The sequence below is a fragment of the Mus caroli genome, unplaced genomic scaffold (assembly GCF_978045245.1).
Source record: "Mus caroli unplaced genomic scaffold, Mus_caroli_1 scaffold_5, whole genome shotgun sequence".
NCBI classification, from domain to species: Eukaryota; Metazoa; Chordata; class Mammalia; order Rodentia; family Muridae; genus Mus; species Mus caroli.
Window position 1 is genome coordinate 36,074,066 of NW_028227260.1, and position 17,230 is coordinate 36,091,295.

Consider the following 17,230-nt stretch of genomic DNA (forward strand, 5'->3'; position numbering starts at 1 on the left):
GAATTCCAGACACCCAATGACATGGTGCTTTAGTGTACCTATCTGTGTTCTCCTTAGGAGAAACAATAAGAAATGGACGTCACGTGGTCAGCAGGACTTCAAGTCAGTACTAGTTAAGATTATCAGAATGAGGTGCTGATTTGGGGCAAATTTAACACGTTAGAAAAATGTGGGGTTTTTGATACCTTATTAACATAAGATTCTGGACTTTTTACTCTTCTCCATTTAAATTGTGGTTTTTTTTATGAATTTCCTGAGATGTCTCAAGACTTTGGAGAAACTGGAGCTCACCCACACCCCCACCTCCTGGAAAGCTTTTTCCCGTTTCCCTTCACTCTGGGCTCTGAAAGGAATCACAGCTGTAGGAACTACTAGTAAATCTCCCTTCAGGTAGTATGAAATTTTTCTAAAGAAATCAATTTATAAGTTCTATGTCACAGTAGTAATATTATTGGAAATTAAAACTACATCCAAACAGTATAATAACATTGGATTGTATCAAACAAGGGAAACATACATGCAAGAGTATTCTAACTCCTGGGTTATTGTCTGTTATCTGTGAGATTCAGTCACTAACAGGGAGGGTAGGAAGTAATTTTATCATGTAGTTCATACAACATTTTTACTATGTCAAAACACAAACACTGGTGAGTTACAGATGAATTGTGAGAATATTAAATTGAAAAGAATAACTTTGATGTTTGCTATGGTTCTACTAATGGAAGACAGGTTGGATATGTGGAAGACATAACTCTGTGTAGACTACAACACTGTATCAGAAGACTGTGTGTCATTCCAGGGAAAGAATCACATTTGACTCAGGAGGAGGGAACTGGGCCTCTGAGAAAATGACTTCACTCTAAGAGATCATTTTATCAGGTTTGTAAACTTCTGTAGTCAAGAAAATCATAATTTCACAATTTAAAAAGTCACAAAATTGTGAGTAGATTAACACAAATATTTTGGATAAACAGACCATTGAAAAAGCATTCGTTGTATTCAGTGCTGTGGAGGAACAAAATGCATTAAAAATGTTTTGTTAGCATGACTGCGCACATGCCCTCCTGTTTGAGCCTGTGATAGTGTCTCCTCTAGCATCATACATTACCAAGTACACTTTCTCTCATTACAGAAAGTACTCGGCTTGCCCGTTCAGGCTAAATGTCCTAGAAATGGATGGTCAAAAGCGAACCCTTCTAGTGATTGAAAACATTCCTAAAGCTCAGACTGATACCATCCCTACATGTTCCTTCTCTTGGTCTCTGTCCAGGCTACAGTCAGCTGTGCAGCCTCTCAGAGGTAAAATTCTGACTCTGGCCACTAGGTGGCATCACAGCTGAGTCCTGTAAGTTGTTTCCAGTTAAATATCTTAAAAAATGGTTTGTTCACTGTAACAGCGGTTCAGAGCACTAAATCTCCGGGCACATTACCACAGATCTGTTTGCTGATGATCCCCAAACCTGCATTCCGTTCCCTGGTTCAGGCGCAGAGTGAGCTCTGCACACGACAGAGATTTCTCTCTGGCAGTAGAGTGCTTGTTCTCCAACATCCCACCCTTTCACAGGTTGCTCCAAATTTCTGCAATCATTCCGAGTCTCTTCCTCTCTAGTATATTCTGCACACAGCTGCCAGGTCCCGAGTGAGCATCTCTATCTGCTCTCACTCTCCTCCTGTGTTCCCTGACACAGGCTGCCTTTTCCCAAGGGTCTCCTGGAACACCTAGCCTTTTGTAATGTAAGACATGTAAGAAAAAATGTTAGTCATCATCACACAATAAACCCAGGACCCCAGTGTTTTGTCAAGCAGCACACAGCAGAAATACCATCAGCTGGCGCATGAGTGTCTCAAGATGAATACAAACATCTTGCATACTACAAACACGGACTTGAGGATTAAATTACCCGCAGAGAGTTGCCAGACCATGCTATGGTGAAAAGCAATCAGATGGAGCGTGCTGCCTACAAAATCAAAACTGTCCTGTCACATGAACATGTGCCCAACAACTGGAAAAAGGATTCAAAGGGACCAACATTGCAGAATCTTCACACATGGATACGGAGAACACAAGAAAGTCCAGGGTCCAGATGGCAAGAGAGAGAGGACTGGAGTGCACAGTATCAAGAGAAGCAGTGGGGGATCCACGGGGCAGAGGAACTGAAAAGGCTGCCTCACCTGTACATCAAGGGGAACTTGTGCAGGAATGAGAAGGAAATACAAATGGGAGAGGGATGATATACCCGTCACTGAAAGGGGACCAGTATCTTTGAACATTTGATGTCTCCCTGCTCACTAGCTCACTCGCACAGAGTGTTTTCTTCATAACAACCTGTCTCTATTTCTATTTCTAACCAGGGGTCCCTGGTCCACTTCTTTAGCCTAGGACATGTGAAAACATCATCAGGTGTCTTCCAAAGTCATCTACAACTATACCAGCCAATACAGGATTAATAGCAGCTCTCCAGATCATAAAGACACAAACCTGCATCACATGTCACAAGTGAATCCAAATCAATCCCAGTAGCATAGTCCTTTCCCCAGCTCAACCCGATATATCTGAGAGAGACACGGTTTTTACTAAGGAATTAAGAGTGAGAGAGTGGGAGCAGAAGGGGAGGGGAGGAGAGAAGGAGGCAAGAAAGTGGAGAGAAAGTGAAAAGGAAGGAAAGGAACAGGAAACAAAAGGCCAACCTTGGCCTGCCAGCCAGAGCAACTCAAGAACTACTGCATCCAGTTTCCAGAGCTGTGAAATGCATCCCTCCTCAGCCAGGCATTTGCTCTCTACCTGCCAAGGCAACTCTGCAATTAGGGAAGCAGACTCTCCTTCATAGGGTGTGGGTTGACAATGGGACACCCTGGCTATTAAGCCATGTTTTTTTGAGTTTTGTTCCAGATGAGTAACTCCCCTTTGCATCCTGTTGATCCACTGAGCAGAACCATCTCTCAGAACTGGGACCCATGAACCTGAAAAGCAGGGAAGGAAGACTGGCCAGAGAGGTTGTTACTTTTTCTACTTTGGTGTAAGTGGGTGAGCAAAAGTTCAAAATAAAAGGCCCAGATTCATGTGCGGAGCACAAGTTCACAATTGAAATCATATGCTAGATTCAATCAATAATGAGAAAGGAGCAATCAGGGAAGTGATAAAAAGCTCTAGTACTTTTGAGAGTACCCTAAAAGACTATACAAACATATTCTCTGGCTGACATTAATATCTCTGAACGTAAAATCCTTTAATGCCACAGGAAGCATCTCTGATGAAGAATGAGAGAGACTCTGGTCTACAGGGAAAACAGAATGTCGTTAGGACTCATGTTATTGCTGTGTTACTTTAGGAGAACTGTAGTAATTGGGTTTCCTCTTGGCCTATGGCCTCTCTAGTTGCAGATTCTGGGACACTCAGGCAGTGTCATTCACGACTTCTGTCTTAGTTAGGGTTTTACTGCTGTGAACAGACACCATGACCAAGGCAACTCTAATAAGGAGAACATTTAATTGGGGCTGGCTTACAGGTTTAGAGGTTCAGTCCATTATCATCAAGGTAGGAACACAGCAGTGTCCAGGCAGGCATGGTGCAGGAGGAGCTGAGAGTTCTACATCTTCATCTGAAGGCTGCCAGCAGATTACTGGCTTCCAGGCAGCTAGGATGAGGGATTTCAAGCCAATGCCCACAGTGGCACATCTACTCCAATAGGGCCACACCTCCTAATACTGCCACTCACAGGACCAAGCATATACAAGCCATCACAGCTTCCATCTTGTGGAATGGACATTAATTCCAGTCAGAGAACGGCTGCTTTTTTCCACCATTTTTTATTCCCGTGTTGCACAAAGGCAGGGTACTGTTTTAGATTTCATGATTTAGAGATGGACTGGTACTTGCATTTCTCCTCTGGTAGAGAGCAGAGTACTTATGGTGAACACTAACAGTACAGGTAAAGGCTCCAGTTAGACACTTGCTGGACTTAACTGTTTGGGCCTTAGTAGTATCAGATTGTGGAGAACAATGAGTAGCTTTGACAATCGCCTTGGTTGTTTTTCATGCCCATGGAATATTTTGGCTAAAACTTAGCTAGATATACTCCATTCCCAGTACTGCAGTTTTCTTTTGATGTAAGATAACTAGTTAAGACATTGCCTCTTCCATTATTTTGATGACTCCACTTAAATTTGTTTCATGTCTTATACATTTTCAGAAACTTCTACAGTAGTAAGTTTCCATGGGAACCCTCAAATGACGCTTAATGCTAGTTTTCCCTACCATAGGGCCTTCACTCCCCTCCCTCTTTAATCGTTGTGCTCCAGTCTCATCCTGTCTCTCCATAAACATACAATTCATTTTTCCTTCCTTGGGACATTGGCAGGATATCATTGCATCAATGTTAAACTCTATGTGTGTATTTCTGACAATTCTGATAAAGTTGCATGCTGATCTCTGTTATAAAACATACACAACTGGGTTCAAACCACACCAGTGCCCACCATGGTTGTCAGTGAAAACCTTTGGAATTTAATCTCCAGATTACCATGTAGCCAAATCATTATGTATGTGGTGATCACATGTTAGTCATCGGAGCTAGCAGACTGAACAAGTACCCAATTTTACCTTTTTTTCTTTGCAACCAATCCACCCTTAGATGGTCTTGCAGAAACTTAATTCTATCTGTCTCCTTACATAGCATTGATTTTTAAGGTCTGAAAGAGTATGCAAACTTTTTCAGGAGCAGCCAGACCAACTCCTTGCCCAACACCTCAAATGATTTTAGGGACTTAACTACTAGAGGGAATTGTATGGTATTCATGTATTAGGGCAGATTTGAAAGTAGTCAAGTATGAATTCCTCCCACATAATCAGCACTTTGCAAAACCAAAAACTGAAAGGCTGGACTTTAATTACTCATAGAGAAAAACCCAGGTGTAGTGATCTAAAAAATATTTCTGGTCCTGCGACAGGTGGAGTCAGTGATGTATGGAATTCTGAACTGGCTAAAACATCACAAGGTAATTATCTAGCAGATGATTTGAGGTAGAGCAAAAATATTGTCCTATCCTGCAAACATTATTTTAAATGGGCTCATAGATTATGGTGGCATGACAATGCCCTTCAGGGAAAACTACAAGTCCTGGAGATTCCAAGGATACTGCAAATTCTGCCTGAAATGTACGTCGACCCACTGGCTACTTTGGCCATTAAATCTATGTGGCATCTTCCCATCTAGGAAAGCCTTGGTGGCACCACCATACTGATAAGGTCATTCTCTTTGGCCCATATACTATTCCAGATGTACACCCATGCTTCACTTGACCTTCCAGTTGAGTCTCCTTCATGATCTTACATATGGCCAAGATCTCAAGTCTGTGCAATGTCTCTATGGTTTTCTGGGCTGTACTTTAACATTCCCCAACCAGAAGACAGACCCTTTCCCATTCAAGGGTGTTGTTTATCCTCTCTGCTCTCAAAGGACCTATTGTTCCCCACTGCTACATCTGTTTATTCTATTCACCATCAATTTGCTCTGTCAGGAGCCAAGATGCTAATAATTAGCAGATGATCTTCCCTAAATGTCTTTGTCTTAGATTAATATTTAAAACAAGACTATGATAGGCAAGATCTAGGAGAAAATTATTTTAGGAAAGATTCCTGCTATCAATATGTTTTCCTGTTATTATTACCTATTCCTATTATTATTATCTATATAACAACCACTAGGTATTAGCTCACCATTTTGAGCAAATCTCTGCAGAACTACGAAGATGTACAGTCTTGTATTGATGCTATATAGACAAATAGATGACTTCATAATTCTTCACAATGATCCTATAAGAAATCCTAAAATTATATCAGTATTTATTAAGCTCTTTTTTAGTGGGACTGCTATTACATGGTCTTCTGATAGCAATGAGCATTCTGTCACCAGTTTATTGCTCTTAGATGGTGTAGTGGCTATTGCTGGTTGTCAACGTGACTATATTTGGAATGAACTACAATCCAAATTGGAAGGCTCACCAGTGACCCTTATCTGGAGACTTGGAGATAGACATTTAAGATTAAATCTCCGAGTTCAAGGTCATCTGGGATTAAAGGTGTGGTGGAACACGCCATTAATCTGGGCTACACCTTCTGCTGGAGACATTATAAGGACATTAGATGAAGGTAGTCTCCCTCTTGCTACTTTGCCTGCTTGCTGTGTGGGACTGAGTAACTGTTAGATCCTTGAACTTTCATTCACAGCTACTACTGAACCATTGTTGGGCATTGGACTTCATCAATAAATTCCTTTACTGAACCATTGTTGGGAAATGGACTGTACACTGTAAGTCATCAATAAATTCCTTTACTATATAGAGACTATCCATAAGTTCTGTGACTCTAGAGAACCCTAACTAATACAAATGGCAACCAGATTTTCTCCTACTCAGCTCACATTCCAAGAGGTTGTAAAACCATTAAGAAGAGATCATAAAAATGGAAGTAACATTTATAGGTGTTATGACAGAAGATAAAATATTGACTGAATTTATCTATACAAAACTTCACTAATAACTTAGATTTGGTTTTTAACTCTCAGTGAACCTGTGGAGCTGCAACAGGTGATGAATATTTATTCCTAATCCAATGCATATGCATGTAACATTCAGTGCTGTGAACTTCTATTTCAATTTATGATTAGAATTTCATGTCTGAACTTGTGATGAACTTTTACCATGTGATCATGTATTCTGAAAGATGTCTATGTACTCAGGACAACGATAGGAGTGCGAAGAAGAATTTTCTCTTAACCCCGTTTTCATTCATTCCGTTTTAGCCCCCTTCTCTTAGAGAGCTTTCATGGGAAACCTTTAACAGTTAGTAATTAATGCTCAATCACTTGTCAATGTGTCCCTTTTTCTTCCAGCCACTTCTACTAGCAGGCTGAATGTTAGAGCTGTGCAGTTCTGCAGAGATAGAACAAAGGCTGCATTAGTCAATCTCCCTATGTCAGGCTACAGGTTTTAATCACCTAAACCAGCAGCCTTTTACCCTCAGAAAGAGCAAGGAAGTTTGTAGCACTTTTTAGAAGTTATCCTTAGCATTTCAGTATAGTCAGAGAGCCAGAGCATCTGGAGACCCTCAGACTTTAAAGCAACCCTAGAGTCCTCCTCTGTGTCCTGTTTCAACCAGCTCCAGTCCCAGAAGCTCCCAGCATTGCTCTACAAAGGAATTCTCTTACTTATATTCATCCAGGGTCACAGAGCATTCTCTTTACCCTTAACTCAATACAAGTGAATTGCCAGCAGGATCCTGTATAAGGCCAGCTGTCTTGAAGGGATAAAAAGAGGTCTAGAAGGAACTGTGCCCCTTCACAGAGCCCTCAGCATGCACTATGAGAAATTGCTAAAGAAAAAGCAATGACATTTCACTGGAGACATTGAAGTCTTGTCACTTTCCAAAAGATGTAGTGTGCAAAAAATCAGCAGAGGACTGTACTGTATGCATGTGTTCATGTGTGTTCACGTGTGTGTACATATGTATGTGTACATGTATTTGTGTGTCTGTGTGTATACATGTATGTGATCATGTTTAAATGTTTGTGTGGAGGCACTGTTTTCCAAAACACACTAGTTCATGGGAGTCTCTCAAATGGGAAGGCTTCTTTCTTCAGGTGTGAGTCAAGAGAAAGAGAAGCCAGTATACAAAGTGTTGTGAGTGGACTCCCAAGATCCTCCTACAGGTCATTCACATCATAGCAGGCATTCAGATGCCAGGAGCTGAGGCACATACTGTGGTCTAGTCAGGGACGAAATTATCCTTCTTGGCTCAGCAGCAGCTGGAGGGACTCCCTGGAGACATATTCAATTCACCATGTGACAGCCTACACAGTTGTTGGGCTGAGAGTATGTATGCATCACAGGGTCCATGAATGTCACTCTGCATGGTTGTTTTAGGGAGGAGGCTGACACATACGGGGAGTGACTTTCTTAAGGACTTTGAGGATGCCTGACTATGTTCCAGATGTAAGGAAGTCAGTGCATGTAGTGTGGGGCTGGAGATTGGCACATGGTTCTCTGGGTGCTAATCAAACAGCACAGCACCACTAAGGCCCTTGCCTCTCAGGTCTCCAGATGTCTCCCTGTAAAGACTATGCCAGGGCTATATGGCCAAGAAGGAAGAGATCAGACAGGAATTTGACCTGTGATTGACACCCCTCTGAGATCTCTTGTGCCAGATCTGGCTCGCTCTGACTTCAGCATGTAGCATTTCTTACATCTGGAATCTTCTCATTAAGATGACCTTGGTACCACGTGGCTGTCATAGTGCCCATGCTGGGCTGAAACTGGAATAGGTGGCCACTCCCCACTCCCAAATTGCTTTAGCTCTATAGAAACTCCAAATCATTACTGCCTGTACTCTGCCTGGGACAGTCTCTGACTGTGTGCACTCACGTAAATGTCTGGCAGCTCAGGTGGACCTGCCTCATACCTGTTTACTGTCTTTGGCTATCAGGGTCAGCAGAGCATCTGGAGCTGCATGGGTCATTGTGGTGCTCGAGAACTCCCATTTGTGCATGTTTACAGCCTGAAATAGCCTGAAAAGCATGTCAGATTTAACTTTATTCTTTTCCAATGTGACCTCCTGGTGATGTTTCCTTTACAGCTGAGACTCCATGCACTCTGGATGTGAGATTCCCTTCTGCAGCTGATCTTCCAGGTGAGGCTTCCTAGGGCCATCAACACCTCTGTCCAGGTTTCATCAGCATATTTAAACTTCCATGTGAGAGTCCCTGGGGCATCTTCATGCCCAGATGAGACTCCCTAGGAAATGCACTTGGAGTTGGACCTGATCAATCTGGCTGCTGTTTATGCATATGAAGGGTGATGATTGTTCTGATCAAGACCCGTCCCTAGCTACACATGAAGGACTGTGCTTGTGACTCTCAGTGCAGACCTTCACATAAATGAAGGGAGTGCTTGAACAATTCACAGGCCTATTGTTCTATCAGTACAAGTGCTCCCCCTGTGGCCTGTGGGAAAAAAGACGTCACTAATGTTCTACAAGGCTCTGGTGGCAAAGTGCCAGGGCAAGCTGTCTTGAAAGAGCCTTTGCTGTGGCATTGCCTTCTAATGGCAGAGCTGTGTTATGACAACAATCAACTCTATTTACTGTGTAATGAGCTCAGGGTGTTTGCAGTGTTCAGTAGAATCCATGCTGACATGAAGACAGGCTAGCTGGCTGCTTGGCTGAGTTCCCTTCACTGAAGACAGGCAGGACATGAGGAGGAAATCTCACAGCTATTAATTAAGAAGCTAAATTTCATGGAGAAGCTAGAGAAAGTACCCAAGGAGCTAAAGGGATCTGCAACCCTATAGTTGGAACAACAAGATGAACTAACCAGTACCCCGGAGCTCTTGTCTCTAGCTGCATATGTATCTAAAGATGGCCTAGTCGGCCATCACTGGAAAGAGAGGCCCATTGGACTTGCAAACTTTATATGCCCCAATATAGGGGAATGCCAGGGCCAAAAGAATGGGAATGGGAGGGTAGGGAAGTGGGGGGCGGTATGGGGGACTTTTGGGATAGCATTGGAAATGTAATTGAGGAAAATATGTAAAAAAAAAAAAAAAAAAAAGAAAGGCATCTGAAAAAAAAAAAAGAAGCTAAATTTCCATGCTCTCTTATATATTGGTAAATTTAAAGGAAATGGGAACAATTCTTAAAGAAATTGTTTACCTTTAATCCCAGCACTTGGGAGGCAGTGGCAGGTGGATTTCTGAGTTTGAGGCCAGATTCGTCTACAAAGTGAATTCCAGGACAGTCAGGGCTATACAAAGAAACCCTGTCTAAAAAAACCAAAAACCAAAAACCAAAAGCCAAACAAAAACAAATAAACAAACAAACAAAAACCCAAAAACCTATCATTGTCATGAGCAGCAATTTATACATTATGTTAACTCCTGTACCACTGCCCTCAAGTAATTGGTCCTTTCAAATATTTGAATGTTAATAGGACACTGGTAGCATCGTTATTTTAACACACACACACACACACACAAACACACACACATACACACACACACACACACACACACACACACATATATATATATATATGTGTGTGTGTGTGTGTGTGTGTGTGTGTGTGTGTGTGTGTATATATATATATATATTCATGCAACAAAATTCACCTATCTTTCCATAGTACATTCCTGAGAGTATTACTTACAATTCCAAGTGCTAATGCATCAATAGCCAACGTGGTTTTATTTTAGTCTTTATGGTGCTGATAATCTTATATGAGTCATGGGGTTAGGATGCTGATCTGCTGCTGTCATTGTTTATAGTTGGTAACACACTGGGATACCCTACCCTCCTGCCTAGCCCAGTGAGAACATAGTATGAGGATGGTCATTTGCAAGCCAGGAAGACAGATCTCATGTGTGTGTGTGTGTGTGTGTGTGTGTGTGTGTGTGAGTGTGTGTGTTATATCAGCATAATTTTGTATTTTTTAAGATGTGTGTATGTGTGTGTGGAAGTTGTATGTCCTGTGCCGATTATTCTGTCTTCTTGCATGTCCCATTTTGGATGTTATTGCCTGAAGCAGAGGTTTTTCCTTTGTGGCATTCCTCAGTAATGTTCAAGGAGAGAGTGACCACTGCCTACAGATCTATGAAACCTCAGCCTTTTCCACCAACATCCAAGTTCCTGAAATAATCACTATGAGACTGCATTATTTATGAATAGCGACCTATGCCCAAAGCTTGACTTTGTTTCTGCTACCTCTTCACTCAAGTATAGTGTTTATTATATACTGTACAGAGATGGTACACACCAATAATCCTGTTATTATATTGTAAACTCTGCCACCTGGTTAGTTACCTCTCCTTAGTCTCCTAAGACCATTATCTGCAGAGTGTGAAGTGAATCTCCTGCTGACACCATCTTTTGTATAGTGTGAAGTGAATCTCCTGCTGAGAGCATCTTCTGTATAGTGTGAAGTGAATCTCCTGGTGAGACCATCTTCTGTATAGTGTGAAGTGAATCTCCTGCTGACACCATCTTCTGTATAGTGTGAAGTGAATCTCCTGCTGAGAGCATCTTCTGTATAGTGTGAAGTGATCTACTGCTGAGAGCATCTTCTGTATACTGTGAAGTGAATCTCCTGCTGAGAGCATCTTCTGTATAGTGTGAAGTGAATCTCCTGCTGAGAGCATCTTCTGTATAGTGTGAAGTGAATCTCCTGGTGAGAGTGTCTTCTGTATAGTGTGAAGTGAACTCCTGCTGAGACCATCTTCTGTATAGTGTGAAGTGAATCTCCTACTGAGAGCATTTTCTGTATAGTGTGAAGTGAATATCCTGCAGAGACTATCTTCTGTATAGTGTGAGGTGAATCTCCTGCTGAGAGCATCTTCTGTATAGTGTGAAGTGAATCTCCTGCTGAGAGCATCTTCTGTATAGTGTGAAGTGAATTTCCTGCTGAGAGCATCTTCTGTATAGTGTGAAGTGAATCTCCTGCTGAGAGTGTCTTCTGTATAGTGTGAAGTGAATCTCCTGCTGACTGCATCTTCTGTATACTGTGAAGTGAATCTCCTGCTGAGAGCATCTTCTGTATAGTGTGAAGTGAATCTCCTGCTGAGAGCGTCTTCTGTATAGTGTGAAGTGAAACTCCTGCTGAGAGCATCTTCTGTATAGTGTGAAGTGAATCTCCTGCTGAGAGCATCTTCTGTATAGTGTGAAGTGAATCTCCTGATAAGAGCATCTTCTGTATAGTGTGAAGTGAATCTCCTGCTGACACCATCTTCTGTATAGTGTGAAGTGAATCTCCTGCTGAGAGTGTCTTCTGTATAGTGTGAAGTGAGTTTCCTGCTAAGAGCATCTTCTGTATAGTGTGAAGTACATCTCCTGCTGACACCGTCTTCTGTATAGTGTGAAGAGAATCTCCTGCTGAGAACATAGTCTGTATAGTGTGAAGTGAATCTCCTGCTGAGAGCATCTTCTGTATAGTGTGAAGGGAATCTACTGCTGAGAGCATCTTTTGTATAGTGTGAAGTGAATCTCCTGCTGAGAGTGTCTTCTGTATAGTGTGAAGTGAATCTCCTGCTGAGAGCGTCTTCTGTATAGTGTGAAGTGAAACTCCTGCTGAGAGCATCTTCTGTATAGTGTGAAGTGAATCTCCTGCTGAGAGCATCTTCTGTATAGTGTGAAGTGAATCTCCTGATAAGAGCATCTTCTGTATAGTGTGAAGTGAATCTCCTGCTGACACCATCTTCTGTATAGTGTGAAGTGAATCTCCTGCTGAGAGTGTCTTCTGTATAGTGTGAAGTGAGTTTCCTGCTAAGAGCATCTTCTGTATAGTGTGAAGTACATCTCCTGCTGACACCGTCTTCTGTATAGTGTGAAGAGAATCTCCTGCTGAGAACATAGTCTGTATAGTGTGAAGTGAATCTCCTGCTGAGAGCATCTTCTGTATAGTGTGAAGGGAATCTACTGCTGAGAGCATCTTTTGTATAGTGTGAAGTGAATCTCCTGCTGAGAGCATCTTTTGTATAGTGTGAAGTGAATCTCCTACTGAGAGCATTTTCTGTATAGTGTGAAGTGAATCTCCTGCTGAGAGCATCTTCTGTATAGTGTGAAGTGTATCTACTGCTGAGAGCATCTTCTGTATAGTGTGAAGTGAATCTCCTGCTGAGAGCATCTTCTGTATAGTGTGAAGTGAATCTCCTGCTGAGAGCATCTTCTGTATAGTGTGAAGTGAATCTCCTGCTGAGAGCATCTTCTGTATAGTGTGAAGTGAATCTCCTGCTGAGAGCATCTTCTGTATAGTGTGAAGTGAATCTCCTGCTGAGAGCATCTTCTGTATAGTGTGAAGTGAATCTCCTGCTGAGAGCATCTTCTGTATAGTGTGAAGTACATCTCCTGCTGACACCATCTTCTGTATAGTGTGAAGAGAATCTCCTGCTGAGAACATAGTCTGTATAGTGTGAAGTGAATCTCCTGCTAAGAGCATTTTCTGTATAGTGTGAAGGGAATCTACTGCTGAGAGCATATTTTGTATAGTGTGAAGTTAATCTCCTGCTGAGAGCATCTTTTGTATAGTGTGAAGTGAATCTCCTGCTGAGAGCATCTTCTGTATAGTGTGAAGTGAATCTCCTACTGAGAGCATTTTCTGTATAGTGTGAAGTGAATCTCCTGCTGAGAGCATCTTCTGTATAGTGTGAAGTGAATCTCCTGCTGAGAGTGTCTTCTGTATAGTGTGAAGTGAATCTCCTGCTAAGAGCATCTTCTGTATAGTGTGAAGTGCATTTCCTGCTGACACCATCTTCTGTATAGTGTGAAGAGAATCTCCTGCTGAGAGCATAGTCTGTATAGTGTGAAGTGAATCTCCTGCTGAGAGCATCTTCTGTATAGTGTGAAGGGAATCTACTGCTGAGAGCATCTTTTGTATAGTGTGAAGTGAATCTCCTGCTGAGACTAACTTCTGTATAATGTGAAGGGAATCTCCTCCTGAGAGCATCTTCTGTATAGTGTGAAGTGAATCTCCTGCTGAGACCATCTTCTGTATAATGTGAAGGGAATCTCCTGCTGAGGGCATCTTTTGTATAGTGTGAAGTGAATCTCCTGCTGAGACCATCTTCTGTATAATGTGAAGGGAATCTCCTGCTGAGAGCATCTTCTGTATAGTGTGAAGAGAATCTCCTGCTGAGAGTATCTTCTGTATGGTGTGAAGAAAATTTCCTGCTGAGACCAACTTCTGTATAGTGTGAAGTGAATCTCCTGCTGAGAGTGTCTTCTGTATAGTGTGAAGTGAATCTCCTACTGACTGCATCTTCTGTATAGTGTGAAGTGAATCTCCTGCTGAGAGCATCTTCTGTATAGTGTGAAGTGAATCTCCTGCTGAGAGTGTCTTCTGTATAGTGTGAAGTGAAAATCCTGCTGAGAGCATCTTCTGTATAGTGTGAAGAGAATCTCCTGCTGAGAACATAGTCTGTATAGTGTGAAGTGAATCTCCTGCTGAGAGCATCTTCTGTATAGTGTGAAGGGAATCTACTGCTGAGAGCATCTTTTGTATAGTGTGAAGGGAATCTCCTGCTGAGAGCATCTTTTGTATAGTGTGAAGTGAATCTCCTACTGAGAGCATTTTCTGTATAGTGTGAAGTGAATCTCCAGCTGAGAGCATCTTCTGTATAGTGTGAAGTGTATCTACTGCTGAGAGCATCTTCTGTATAGTGTGAAGTGAATCTCCTGCTGAGAGCATCTTCTGTATAGTGTGAAGTGAATCTCCTGCTGAGAGCATCTTCTGTATAGTGTGAAGTGAATCTCCTGCTGAGAGCATCTTCTGTATAGTGTGAAGTGAATCTCCTGCTGAGAGCATCTTCTGTATAGTGTGAAGTGAATCTCCTGCTGAGAGCATCTTCTGTATAGTGTGAAGTGAATCTCCTGCTGAGAGCATCTTCTGTATAGTGTGAAGTACATCTCCTGCTGACACCATCTTCTGTATAGTGTGAAGAGAATCTCCTGCTGAGAACATAGTCTGTATAGTGTGAAGTGAATCTCCTGCTGAGAGCATTTTCTGTATAGTGTGAAGGGAATCTACTGCTGAGAGCATATTTTGTATAGTGTGAAGTGAATCTCCTGCTGAGAGCATCTTTTGTATAGTGTGAAGTGAATCTCCTGCTGAGAGCATCTTCTGTATAGTGTGAAGTGAATCTCCTACTGAGAGCATTTTCTGTATAGTGTGAAGTGAATCTCCTGCTGAGAGCATCTTCTGTATAGTGTGAAGTGAATCTCCTGCTGAGAGTGTCTTCTGTATAGTGTGAAGTGAATCTCCTGCTAAGAGCATCTTCTGTATAGTGTGAAGTGCATTTCCTGCTGACACCATCTTCTGTATAGTGTGAAGAGAATCTCCTGCTGAGAGCATAGTCTGTATAGTGTGAAGTGAATCTCCTGCTGAGAGCATCTTCTGTATAGTGTGAAGGGAATCTACTGCTGAGAGCATCTTTTGTATAGTGTGAAGTGAATCTCCTGCTGAGACTAACTTCTGTATAATGTGAAGGGAATCTCCTCCTGAGAGCATCTTCTGTATAGTGTGAAGTGAATCTCCTGCTGAGACCATCTTCTGTATAATGTGAAGGGAATCTCCTGCTGAGGGCATCTTTTGTATAGTGTGAAGTGAATCTCCTGCTGAGACCATCTTCTGTATAATGTGAAGGGAATCTCCAGCTGAGAGCATCTTCTGTATAGTGTGAAGAGAATCTCCTGCTGAGAGTATCTTCTGTATGGTGTGAAGAAAATTTCCTGCTGAGACCAACTTCTGTATAGTGTGAAGTGAATCTCCTGCTGAGAGTGTCTTCTGTATAGTGTGAAGTGAATCTCCTACTGACTGCATCTTCTGTATAGTGTGAAGTGAATCTCCTGCTGAGAGCATCTTCTGTATAGTGTGAAGTGAATCTCCTGCTGAGAGTGTCTTCTGTATAGTGTGAAGTGAAAATCCTGCTGAGAGCATCTTCTGTATAGTGTGAAGAGAATCTCCTGCTGAGAACATAGTCTGTATAGTGTGAAGTGAATCTCCTGCTGAGAGCATCTTCTGTATAGTGTGAAGGGAATCTACTGCTGAGAGCATCTTTTGTATAGTGTGAAGGGAATCTCCTGCTGAGAGCATCTTTTGTATAGTGTGAAGTGAATCTCCTACTGAGAGCATTTTCTGTATAGTGTGAAGTGAATCTCCAGCTGAGAGCATCTTCTGTATAGTGTGAAGTGTATCTACTGCTGAGAGCATCTTCTGTATAGTGTGAAGTGAATCTCCTGCTGAGAGCATCTTCTGTATAGTGTGAAGTGAATCTCCTGCTGAGAGCATCTTCTGTATAGTGTGAAGTGAATCTCCTGCTGAGAGCATCTTCTGTATAGTGTGAAGTGAATCTCCTGCTGAGAGCATCTTCTGTATAGTGTGAAGTGAATCTCCTGCTGAGAGCATCTTCTGTATAGTGTGAAGTGAATCTCCTGCTGAGAGCATCTTCTGTATAGTGTGAAGTACATCTCCTGCTGACACCATCTTCTGTATAGTGTGAAGAGAATCTCCTGCTGAGAACATAGTCTGTATAGTGTGAAGTGAATCTCCTGCTGAGAGCATTTTCTGTATAGTGTGAAGGGAATCTACTGCTGAGAGCATATTTTGTATAGTGTGAAGTGAATCTCCTGCTGAGAGCATCTTTTGTATAGTGTGAAGTGAATCTCCTGCTGAGAGCATCTTCTGTATAGTGTGAAGTGAATCTCCTACTGAGAGCATTTTCTGTATAGTGTGAAGTGAATCTCCTGCTGAGAGCATCTTCTGTATAGTGTGAAGTGAATCTCCTGCTGAGAGTGTCTTCTGTATAGTGTGAAGTGAATCTCCTGCTAAGAGCACCTTCTGTATAGTGTGAAGTGCATTTCCTGCTGACACCATCTTCTGTATAGTGTGAAGAGAATCTCCTGCTGAGAGCATAGTCTGTATAGTGTGAAGTGAATCTCCTGCTGAGAGCATCTTCTGTATAGTGTGAAGGGAATCTACTGCTGAGAGCATCTTTTGTATAGTGTGAAGTGAATCTCCTGCTGAGACTAACTTCTGTATAATGTGAAGGGAATCTCCTCCTGAGAGCATCTTCTGTATAGTGTGAAGTGAATCTCCTGCTGAGACCATCTTCTGTATAATGTGAAGGGAATCTCCTGCTGAGGGCATCTTTTGTATAGTGTGAAGTGAATCTCCTGCTGAGACCATCTTCTGTATAATGTGAAGGGAATCTCCTGCTGAGAGCATCTTCTGTATAGTGTGAAGTGAATCTCCTGCTGAGAGTGTCTTCTGTATAGTGTGAAGTGAATCTCCTACTGACTGCATCTTCTGTATAGTGTGAAGTGAATCTCCTGCTGAGAGCATCTTCTGTATAGTGTGAAGTGAATCTCCTGCTGAGAGTGTCTTCTGTATAGTGTGAAGTGAAAATCCTGCTGAGAGCATCTTCTGTATAGTGTGAAGTGAATCTCCTGCTGAGAGCATCTTCTGTATAGTGTGAAGTGAATCTCCTGCTAAGAGCATCTTCTGTATATTGTGAAGTGAATCTGCTGATGACACAATCTTCTGTATAGTGTGAAGTGAATCTCCTGCTGAGAGTGTCTTCTGTATAGTGTGAAGTGAATCTCTTGCTGAGAGCATCTTCTGTATAGTGTGAAGTGCATTTCCTGCTGACATCATCTTCTGTATAGTGTGAAGAGAATCTCCTGCTGAGAGCATAG